The 10649-nt window shown below is 40.3% G+C and overlaps 1 protein-coding gene across 5 annotated transcripts in view; it reads right to left on the reverse strand.

The window, feature by feature from the left end:
* The window catches only part of LOC112459513 (cyclin-dependent kinase 4-like), a 16390-nt gene extending 7367 nt beyond the window's left edge, over positions 1-9023 (reverse strand). For 2 of the 5 annotated variants that reach the window (XM_025023636.1, XM_025023635.1), the window contains exon 1: positions 8666-9023. The gene's annotated coding sequence lies outside the window, so the exon portion shown is untranslated. Of the gene's footprint in view, positions 1-3779; positions 4059-5589; positions 5892-8665 lie in introns of those variants that run through there. The other 3 variants (XM_025023634.1, XM_025023637.1, XM_025023638.1) reach the window with 3 other exon arrangements.
* Between the last annotated feature and the right edge of the window lie 1626 nt (positions 9024-10649).

Consider the following 10649-nt stretch of genomic DNA (forward strand, 5'->3'; position numbering starts at 1 on the left):
ATCGGCGCGCAGTTTATTAAGTTGGAATATATGTATATACGTATATACATTATTGTAATTCGTTACTTCTGTAACTATTAATTCTCTAGTTGCGCACCACGTACCGCGCTTGACTCGTCTTTTTAATTAATTTATTGACATTTTCACGAGTCTAATGATATATTAAAAAATTGTTTTAAAAAAATTATTTTGCTTCAATTTTCTTTTCTCTCGTCCCAATTTTTGCATATCACGAGAAAAAGAAAAAGGGGGTGCACTGTTAATAATGCCCTCAGTAAATTATTATCGCGTCACATTACTTCATAGGAGAATTGTTTCCCATCGAAGTCGTTTGGTGTTAGGCTCATTAGGTCTCTCGATGACAGAAACGCCGAAATTTTAGGTCGCACGAGCTACTCCGTAAAGTTACACGTGTCACGATTGTTTACGCACTATGTAAGCGCGTAGCGTAAGCGGCGTAGTAAATCACGCGTCTGCAACTGCAACATAATTGAAGCACACATTTACGGCCCATTGTTTGCAAAGTCGAGCGTCAACATGCGTATGTCCGTGCTGGATGAATGAACGGCTACATGTGAGTGTAAAACACACTGTGCGCCATTAATTCATGACAAAAATACCGCGCTCCGATATCCACTTTGTTAAAAATCTCAAATCTTGTGTTATCTCACGAAGCGATTCTCGATCGAGTCTTTATTAACTGTAGAATACACAAAGGAGGTCGGTCAATCACTCTAAATGCAAGATTATCTTATCTCAATACGGGCATCCGCGCTACAAACTTTGTAGTGAGAGTAAAGATAAAAAAGAATACACAAGATTACTCTTTTACATATCAAACGATTATTTCAAACAAAATGTAAAATTTTGATTGTAGGTAATACGATTTAATTAAATCTATCAATCAGAAAAATAATCACAAACATAAAATGAGTATACAAAAAAATGTGTGAAGTTTCAGAGTTATGCATTTTTGTGTATCAAAAATATTGTTATGCTTTTTAAACTAAAAATGTTTAAACTATAACCATATTGGAAAGCAATAAGTATATATCTTCTTCCTGATGAAGAACTGATGGACAATCGTATTTGTATTATTTTGTATCAATTTGTAATTGTCAATTGGATGGAAAATATCAGAAAGTATTGTATAGAAAAAGGAATTATTATTTTGTCGAAAAGAAAATAAAATGTTATTTGAATTGAAATAATTAACAATCGACAAAGAACGCCGTTCTTTGTGCGGGGAAAACTTCCCTGCGGAGGAATGCAGTGACGGTCTAATTAGGAACTCGAATAATTTACGGGCACTACGCCGGCCCTATTCAATTAAAAACGCTGAAAATACACACGAATCTTTGACAACGATATTCCGGGCTCTCGTTTGCTACGCTAGACTACCGAATCGAGTAAACAGGGCGTTGCTGCTTTCGGATTATTATCCATGGAATTGACACTACTATGTACTCAAGTTTTTCACACAACAAACACCTGCTCAACGCTCTCATTCACTTCTATTTCTAGAACGAAAAGTCGAGCGTAAGCGTACTAGAAGAATACGCACACTCAGTATCGTATATCGCTTCGATGGAGCACCAGGAAGCTGAATACAATCTCTCTATCTTCAAAAAAATAACATCCGTTCTATAGAAAATAATGTTTGTTAGGTCATTCAATAATATTGCTATTCAAAATTAATATTTCTTTTGTAGAAATAATTCGTATGTATATAAGAAAAATTAATATTTTAAACAATTACAAAGTTTTATTTTATAAAAAAATTATTTTTTATTTTTAATTAATTAATAAAGTAGTAAATTTTTCTTATATATATATATATAATATATTTTCAAATATGCAATATTGTTTTAAATGTATAAATATTTAAATGTTTATAAATATTTTACACAAAATTTAACTTTATTATTTTCTTGAAATTTATAATTTAAAAAAATTGTACTTATATCACTTAAAATAACAAAAGTGTATTTTTACTTCAAGCTATGTTCATTGGAATTTTTATAAATGAAGGAAATTGACGATAATTATTTCGCTGCGAATAGTTTTGTAATTATTGACCGATGTCTGTAAAATTCATATAAATATATAGGTTATCTACAAATGTGCAAGTTCATGCAGTGACGCCTTATCGTGGGAGAATCATCATATTTCTCAGAAGATACAGAACTGCAAGCGTTGCACTTATTATGTGTCAGAACTGCAGATTTGAATGAATGTGAATGCAATGTATGTTGCGGTTTTCTCGGAATATTGTTCAGCACAAATTATTCATTTAGGAATAAGCCAACAGAATTATTTTCTATGCTAAACGCGTTTCGTTGCTTGAGTAACATGCGCGTGTCAGTAGATAGACGATGAGGAATATGTGAAGAAAATAAAATAAGAGTTATTTCGACGTTTAAACATCCGCGCTGATTTTTTAAATAATTTATCTCTTTTTCATCCACATTAATCAGTATATATTAATTTCCAAAATACAAATCGCTTCTTCTAAGTTGTCGTGCAATAAAAACACCCTAAATATGAAATTTTTATCTACGCGACGAAATGCTGCGATCTAGCTTCTCAAGGATATCCCATGTTAAAGATATCACGTGGTTTCTCTACGCGTTCTCTACGCACACCGTTCGTAAACAAGAAGGACGCACAATAGCGGCGGGAGCAGGGCAAACCAACCCCGTCGCCAAGCTGTCGCTTCTTGTCTTATCTTCACACACGCTGAAGCATTCCACACACTCGTCTTGCGTTTCATAGATATGCTATCCGTAATCCCATTGAAGTGCATTTCTCACGATGTATATTACGAAACACGGTGATAAATGAAGACCGTATGTCTTGCGTGAGAAGAGAGAGAAGTAGGAATTATTTCTTTAGACTTTGGATATATTCTCTTGCAAAGATTCGTCACGTTTTTGAAAATTTGCGGGTATTTGGATGACACGCAATAAAACAAAATAACAAAACGATGGTATTTATGAGTACTCTTTATGAGTAGGACGAGAATACACCGGTTGTTTATATTTTGAGAAACATAAAAGAAAATCCATAAGGTTTAGATATCGAAGCTGTAACATATTTGAAGCTACAAGAAATAATTCGAGAGAAAGATATAACTTCGGTACATAAATATATATCTCCGTATTGTAATAAAAAAAAAAAACATTCCGATTTATCAAGAGACACGGTAGAGTCTCGTGCCAAGTACACGCAGAGCGATAGATTTTTCACTCGCGCGCAGAAGACTATCGAATTATCCATCCATGCGTTAAAATCCTCATTACTCAACATAACTCCGCGTTCAAATCATGTCCACCTATCAGATAATAAATCTACGAGCGATTCGGTTGGTTTGACATTCCGGAATTTCCATTCGTCAGCGAGATCAGCGAGAAAGCCCATTTAAATCGCTCCGACTCTCTCTCACGCGCGATTTTTCATCGGAGCTCCGCGGAGAAGCGATTGACGAACATTCGCCACGAACCGTCTTCGACCAATCGTTACGCGGATTCCGGTACCGGCAGCTTCACCCGCGAGATACACGGTGGATCCCCCGCGTTGGCCGCCAACGCAAAGAGAAGAAAACTACCGAAACCGGCCGCTCATATTTTACCGCGAGCTCTCCTTTCGAAAGGCAATGGAAGGCTCCTCTCTCTCTCTCTCTCTCTCTCTCTTGCTCTTTTTCTTTTTCTTTTGGGAGATCGGCATCTACCACGTTCCAGCGGTAGCAACCCCGAGAGAATCCCACATTCCGCACTTACCTACCAACCGACGCTGAGGTGCTGACCTCCCGCGAGAAGAGCGAAACAGCGGAAACCGCTGCGTATACTCCGCGAAAGACGAGAAGAAGAGAATGAAGATAAAGACGAAGATGATGGTAGTGAAGAAGAAGAAGAAATGAAGAAGAAAATGATGATGATGGTGATGAGCGCACGCAGACGATAGAACGTCAAGAGTTGGACGGACGGGTGGATGGACGAACGGGACGCCGCGCGGCGAGACACACAACACACAACACAACCGAAACTGTATGCACGGTCCCGGCGCGCGCCGGAAACGGTATTAAACGAATGCCCCAGCGTACGCACTCGCTCGTAAGCACTCGCGCGAGACACAACGGGGGTTATGAGCCGCACACAGGAGGCGACGACACGTCACGTATACACCAGCCCGTTCGCCACTCACAATCGCGGCCGGCGCGCGGCCAACGAATCGTCAGGCCGTATCCGGCGTTGAGGCGGCATGGGACCCGGCACAGGCTGAGCTGTGGGTCAGGCCGTAGAACAACCGAGGCTCGTCACGCCGGCCTCAACGGATCCGATCAGTTGACGGCGGGCCCTCGAGCGGGTTGGCCGGTTTTCGAAGAGTTGTTCGTGGCTGCGCGTTCTATGCTAAGGGAGCCGCGACCTCTCTTCTCTCTGCAGCTGCCCGTCCTATTTTCCAGCCCGAGCCACGATCGGATTACCGGAGAGTAAACGCACTCCGTTGCTCCGAAAGAGAGGGATAGGGGAGACCTTCGAAGATAACTTCGAAAACCCTTGCACTTGGAGTGGGTCATAGATTCGAGTTGGTATCTCGATCCTAAACTTATAATCCCAACTAAATGAAATACAATATTCAATAGGGCTACACTCTTATTCATTGAACAATCCTATGCAGGATTGTTATCTATCGTACTTTGACATCACTATTGAAATATTTACCTAATTGTAAGGCTTTGTCTCAAGTTCGTTATGTTAGAAAGGAAGATATTGATCCTACATCTCTCGGTATCTCTATTTAAATGACTGAAGAGCGTATAGTTTTAATATCAGACCATCTTAAGATCGTTGTATCTGAATATTGCAGATTTCTGTACCCTTGAATTACTCGAGGAATTGTGTTGACACATGATGCTATTTATAGATACACGCCTTTCGCGAGTGAATGCAGACTCGTGTAATCGATAGATAGAGATGATATTTTCAATCTTCCGCGGTGAATGAATTACAGGCGCTAAGTCTAAGCGATAATTTATAATTTGTCGTTACGCGTTTGTTACGTCAATGACATCGTAATTTAAAACATACAGACTGATGCAGGAAACCAGTTGAAGTCTGTGCATCAACATTATCGATCCATGGTCTATTTTTATTTACCTAAACTAATAGTGGTCACTATATATATTATGTACACACACTATGAAATATATATATAAATAATAAAAAATATGTAAGCAGCAAAATTATTCATAAAATATATATAAAAGCAATAAAAAAAGCATCATTTATGGTCTATCTACTAGAATGTATATGTAAATGTTTACAACAGAAATTAATAAATTCTTTTTTGCTCCGTTTTAAAACAAAAAAATATCTCCCAAAGATTATTAATATTATTAGTAAGCTTCAAATACACATTTAAGATTTCCAATTCTTCCCTTAATATAATCTAGCTTTTCTAATGTTGTATTTTCCTTGCGTTATGTTCTAAATAAGTAAAAAAGTGACTGAGAAGAGAGAGAGAAAGAGAAAACAAACTCGTAATATACTGAAGAGCAAACAGAGTCGATATTCGCCCGTATGTACTTACATATTTATAGCCGCAGTAAGTGATCCCTAAAGCGAACGGCGCGTCGTTTAAATAGGCTTTACAAGCGGCGGAGAACGTGTAATTTTTCGTCATCTCGCGGAACCCTAGTTTGGCTGGGTAGAGAAAGGGAGGGCGCACCGCCGCGCCGCTGCTCCGAAGACTCAGGGTCTTGGTGAGTTGGTGTTTTGAAGGGACGAGAGACGCGCGCCGCCGCAGCCGATGTATACGGTGGCTCGTTCGAGTTACTGAATGGCCGCGCACGCGATACACTACGGAGTTTTATATGAACGGAGCGAGATTATGATTTCCCAGTGAGTACGTTCGCGGAAACAACCTGCCTATACGGCAGTGGAATGTGATTCACGACGCTCAATCAGCTATCCCGGAGTAACACGTCACTCCGGTTAAAGTTTCGAGCAATATAGTCGCGGGCGATTCTTGGACGATACCCAAGCACGTTGGATGCTGTCGGATTCTCTTCTGGGAAACTGCAAGTTTGCAATCCTGATGGGCGTGGAAATGCGGATTTCAAGCGTTCCGGATAGAGAACCATTTGTCAAATGTCTGCCGATTATTCTCAGTATTATTTTTCTACCACAAGAGCGCAAAAGTTATAATAATCGTAATATAATGTGTTTTGAAGGATAAAATCAACACGAAGAAATATGTATAATATCCCAGGGGATATATATATATAAATAAATTAAAACAAACTCGAACGTGTTAATCACTAATTGTAAGTTAAATAATCGCTATTTATTGTACTGTATTGTATTGTACTCCAATTATTATTAATAAAGAGAAGATCAATACATTTTTAAGCTATATAAAATGCCAATATATTATTTATATTATAGCAATTGCAATTGAGTTTTCAATGTTTATTTCGTCTGCATAACATAAAAAAATGATACGTTAATCGGCGTACATTTTTAAAACAAATGCAACGTTACACGGGTCAGTGATTCTGAAAATCCCGTTTAGTAATCTGATTTTTTTTTCCCGTTACTTATACAAATTTTTCAGAAAATAGAGTACGTCGTTAACACGACGCCGATTACTGACAATGAATACAGAAACTGATTATTATCGTGGGAATTAATGTACGCTTATTCAATGCAGGATCATGAATATCTCGTTGTTCCGCGAATGATGGTAAAGTCCTGCCGAGTATATGCAAATATCAGCATACAGTCTGAAAATATACACTGGTAATGTGAAATGCTTAACATGGACTCGCTAGTGTATCTAATGTGTTATCTAGTATCTAATGTATCATCCGTTTTCCGAGTCGTGGCTTATATAACGAATAATTTGTAGTTTACGAGATGTACTCTGCATTATTCGAAACTACACTATGGAGTACATTGTGCGATTACTGGTCGTCTAATGAAATTCGGGTTTTTATTCCGGGATGAAAATAATAATGAGTCCGTCTCGATATTACTTTTGACCTGCTAAGTAAGTGGAAGTCACAGTTTATTGTAACTTTTATATTCCGCTGCGACGTTAAACGATCAGGACGGCCCGTCGTTCGTCGTAGCCGCAAGCTACGGGACTTCGGTATCGTCACACGCCGGCGGAGTCGTATGCATATTCCCGGGGAAATTAGCGGCGCGACATTACACATTCGTCATCCGCGCCTGACACTATCACCCACGGAGGGAAGCAAAGGAAGTGCGGCGGTTTCGACGACCGCGCGCGCGCAACGACCAGGATTCCCCGTCCGTTATTTCAACATCCGTGTCGTCGTAAAAATTGCGAGTCTGTCGCTCCGTCGCGCCGGATCCCGCCGTGCTTTCGGGAGAATCCTGTTGGAGGAGAGCGCCGCGCGCCGCCACCGTGGAGGAATTCTCATGCACGGAGGCTGCGCTGAAACGTTTCTTTCGAAAGGCCTTCCGGAATATCTCTTGTCGAGGAGGCATGCATATGTATATATAGATTGGCGATACACGACGGGACTATTACATCGGACGATTTAAAGACGATAATCTTTTATATATATATATATATATATAAATATATATATATATATATATATATATATATATATATGTATATACATATACAAAGTGAGAGTATACTGGGGAGTTCAACAGCCGCGTTAGCATGCGGAGGATGCGCGATGGTTATGCGCTCTGGAGACGAAGAAAGTCTCGGGGTGACGGTCGGTTACGAGCTCCACGGTCCGTTTTGCTAAATAAATAAGATTATTTACAATAGCGCCGCCGGCCTTTGCGATTCACCGGTGCCGGTGAATGATTTTAAATCGGCCAAAAACAGATATGATAGAGATCAAAATATGTAGCCCGATATTGGAGAGATAATTCGCGGACTGAGTCATATTACCGATTACGGTTTTATCGGACGCGACAGTGCCGATACGCGATTTTAACGTGGAAATAATATAAGATTATGCTGTTCCGCTAATTACATTACATAATTACATTCCGCGGTCGCGAAAAAGGTCGCGCGATCTGAAGTTCAATCGCGAAATTTCTTTTAATTCCGCCCGCAAAACGAGATCCGGGAATCTCCAGACAACACAATGTTCAAAATCGGGACATAAGACGTCTTAAAGACGTCTTATATTTCTTAATGATGTCTTTAAGACGTCATATCATAAGTCGACTTGAAGGCCCGATTTTGGACACTGTGTTATCTGGAACTACACGTTGGCCACTCGGAAAATCGAGAAGAGCGGGAGATTTCCATGGCATTCTAATCGGCGCCGACGCCGACAGGACAGACATATCTCGCTGAACGTTCTACCATTCTAAACCACTCGTCTTTATCAGTAGCACAAACACGTGATAAACCTCTTAATCAAGCCGTTATATTTACAGACACCCAATTCTCTCTCTATCTCGAACTAAAAGTGAGATAATACGCCGCGCGTTATTATCTTCACACCTCCCCGATGGACGTTCGCACGGAACTTCTCCGTCAGTATACTATAAAAATATTCCGTCCGTACCGTTTCTACCCACGATCCTCGCGAAACGCGCGCAGGACGAAAAAGCGGTGTAAAGAAGAGAAAGAAGAGCAGAAGAAGAAGGTAAACAAAAGAACGCACCAGTGCAGCTTCACTGCATCCCCGAGACCCGAACACACTCAGCGCGGTGCCCATCAGACAATAACGCAGGACCACGTGCTAGCAGGCGTTGTTGGACGCGCTTGCAGGTCGGATGGCTGACGTTCCTGGCGAACCCGTCGATCGTCATCACGGCCGTCATCACGGCCCGTCCGTCGCTGAAGGCGGCCCACCAAGTAGCGAGGAGACCCTGCGCTTCTCCTCGCGGCACGGCGGGATTTCGAACGGCCCTCACTTTCTCGTGGCCTTTTCTCTCTCTCTCACACGGCGCGGTGACGAGCGTGTTGCGCGCTCCGAGACATGAATGGAATGCTTACTCCGGCGGGCGATGCACGCGAGAGACGACTACGGCTCCGGAATGGAATGGAATGGGCCGAGAGGCTCCAGCACGGGTCTGGCCCCAGGAGTGGGGCCGGCTCTCGTCGGGCCCTTTGCAGGGCTCGCTTTAGCATCAGGGCTGTAACTACTGTTTTCTGTGTCGAGTCGCATGTTCGAGCGTGGACGTGAAGAGTCGAAAATGCTGGAAATAAAACCTTCCCACTTGTTGCCGAGTGAAGTGATAAAATAACTGAGAATGTAGAGAGAAGCTCCGATCGTGAACATAATGACAGAATCGATGGATATCTTCTTTTTTTTTTTAATTTAGATCGTGATACTTCATTCCAATGTGCTCGCATTGTCTTTCCGATAAGATAAATTGATTGTTTTATTAACGAGTGAATCGATGAAAGCTATCCGCTTGCTAAAAATTGCTAATTACAAGTCATTTGATCGCGTATATAATTATTAGGTTTTTAAAATGACTATTTTTTTTCCAAATATAGCAGTATTTTTATAATTCTTTTCAGAATATTAATTCCGTTATCGTTGACGATGTAAAGAAGCATGTCGGCGGAGTAGAGAAAGGCCCTCGCTAATTTCTGAAATTTATGGCGGAACGTTCCTTCTGCTTGGAATTCCGGAGCACTTCGATCGCTTCTTTTATACTTCATTTTACAACCACGGCTTTAAAGAAGTCGCCAAGCATATATAGGCACAATATTTAATTGGACCTGTATTTTTGTTAGTTCTTCATTTGTGTTTGAATTTCCGGCGTAGGAAAGTATGTCGTTGCATCCTGTCTTCACGTGATCGGAATTCGGTGCTGGTATAAAGGCAAGGCGTTCGGCGTCGAAGGTATAGAATTAAAGAGTCCTACATGCGTCGTATTATTGATTGACCTAAATGTGTTTGATTTCTTGATAATTTCACTCAAGTGTTTCTTTTCCTTCGTATTCTATGTCAACGATCACAATAGAAGATATTATCACGAGCAATACTTTACTTTTTAAAATATATTTTAAATATAATCTTGCAGAAATTCTGTACGTTTCGCAAAAATATTGCAAATAGCATAATTATACGTTCTTCTAAATTCAAAAATTTTCTTAAATTATTAGACAAAAGTTACAATTTTGTAAAATATTCATCTAAAACCGCGTAATTTTTGTACGCGTACCGATGTGAGGATAACTCGAGTTCTTTGACCTGAAGTCAAGAACACACTATAAATGGTCAAGAAAATTATTCTGTTTTATATATCTGCGAATGACTAACGTTGGCGCCCGCGGATGATGATTAGGAGACTTTTCATAAGCGTCACTCGGTTATTCGAGCAGCTTGCGCGGAATTATCTCGTGTGACGAACCAGTGATGCATCTAACGCTGCTTGTTTCTACATATAAGTGCAGTAACGCAGTGACGCATACTGTAGCCAGATGATGTATATAAATCAATGACCATTATTGCCGCCCGACGAGCTATACTGTCCTTTACGCTGTTTCACTTAGTTACAAATCCAGCAAGTCGATTGATAATCAATAGAAATCCAAATAAACGCGTGTAGAAGATACTCGATCCCTTGTCATTTACGTTCACAAATTATTATTATCATTATTGTTATTTCTTTTCTTATTATTAATCGATA

Source organism: Temnothorax curvispinosus, unplaced genomic scaffold, assembly GCF_003070985.1.
Source record: "Temnothorax curvispinosus isolate PA1 unplaced genomic scaffold, ASM307098v1 QBEX01009885.1, whole genome shotgun sequence".
Lineage (NCBI taxonomy): Eukaryota > Metazoa > Arthropoda > Insecta > Hymenoptera > Formicidae > Temnothorax > Temnothorax curvispinosus.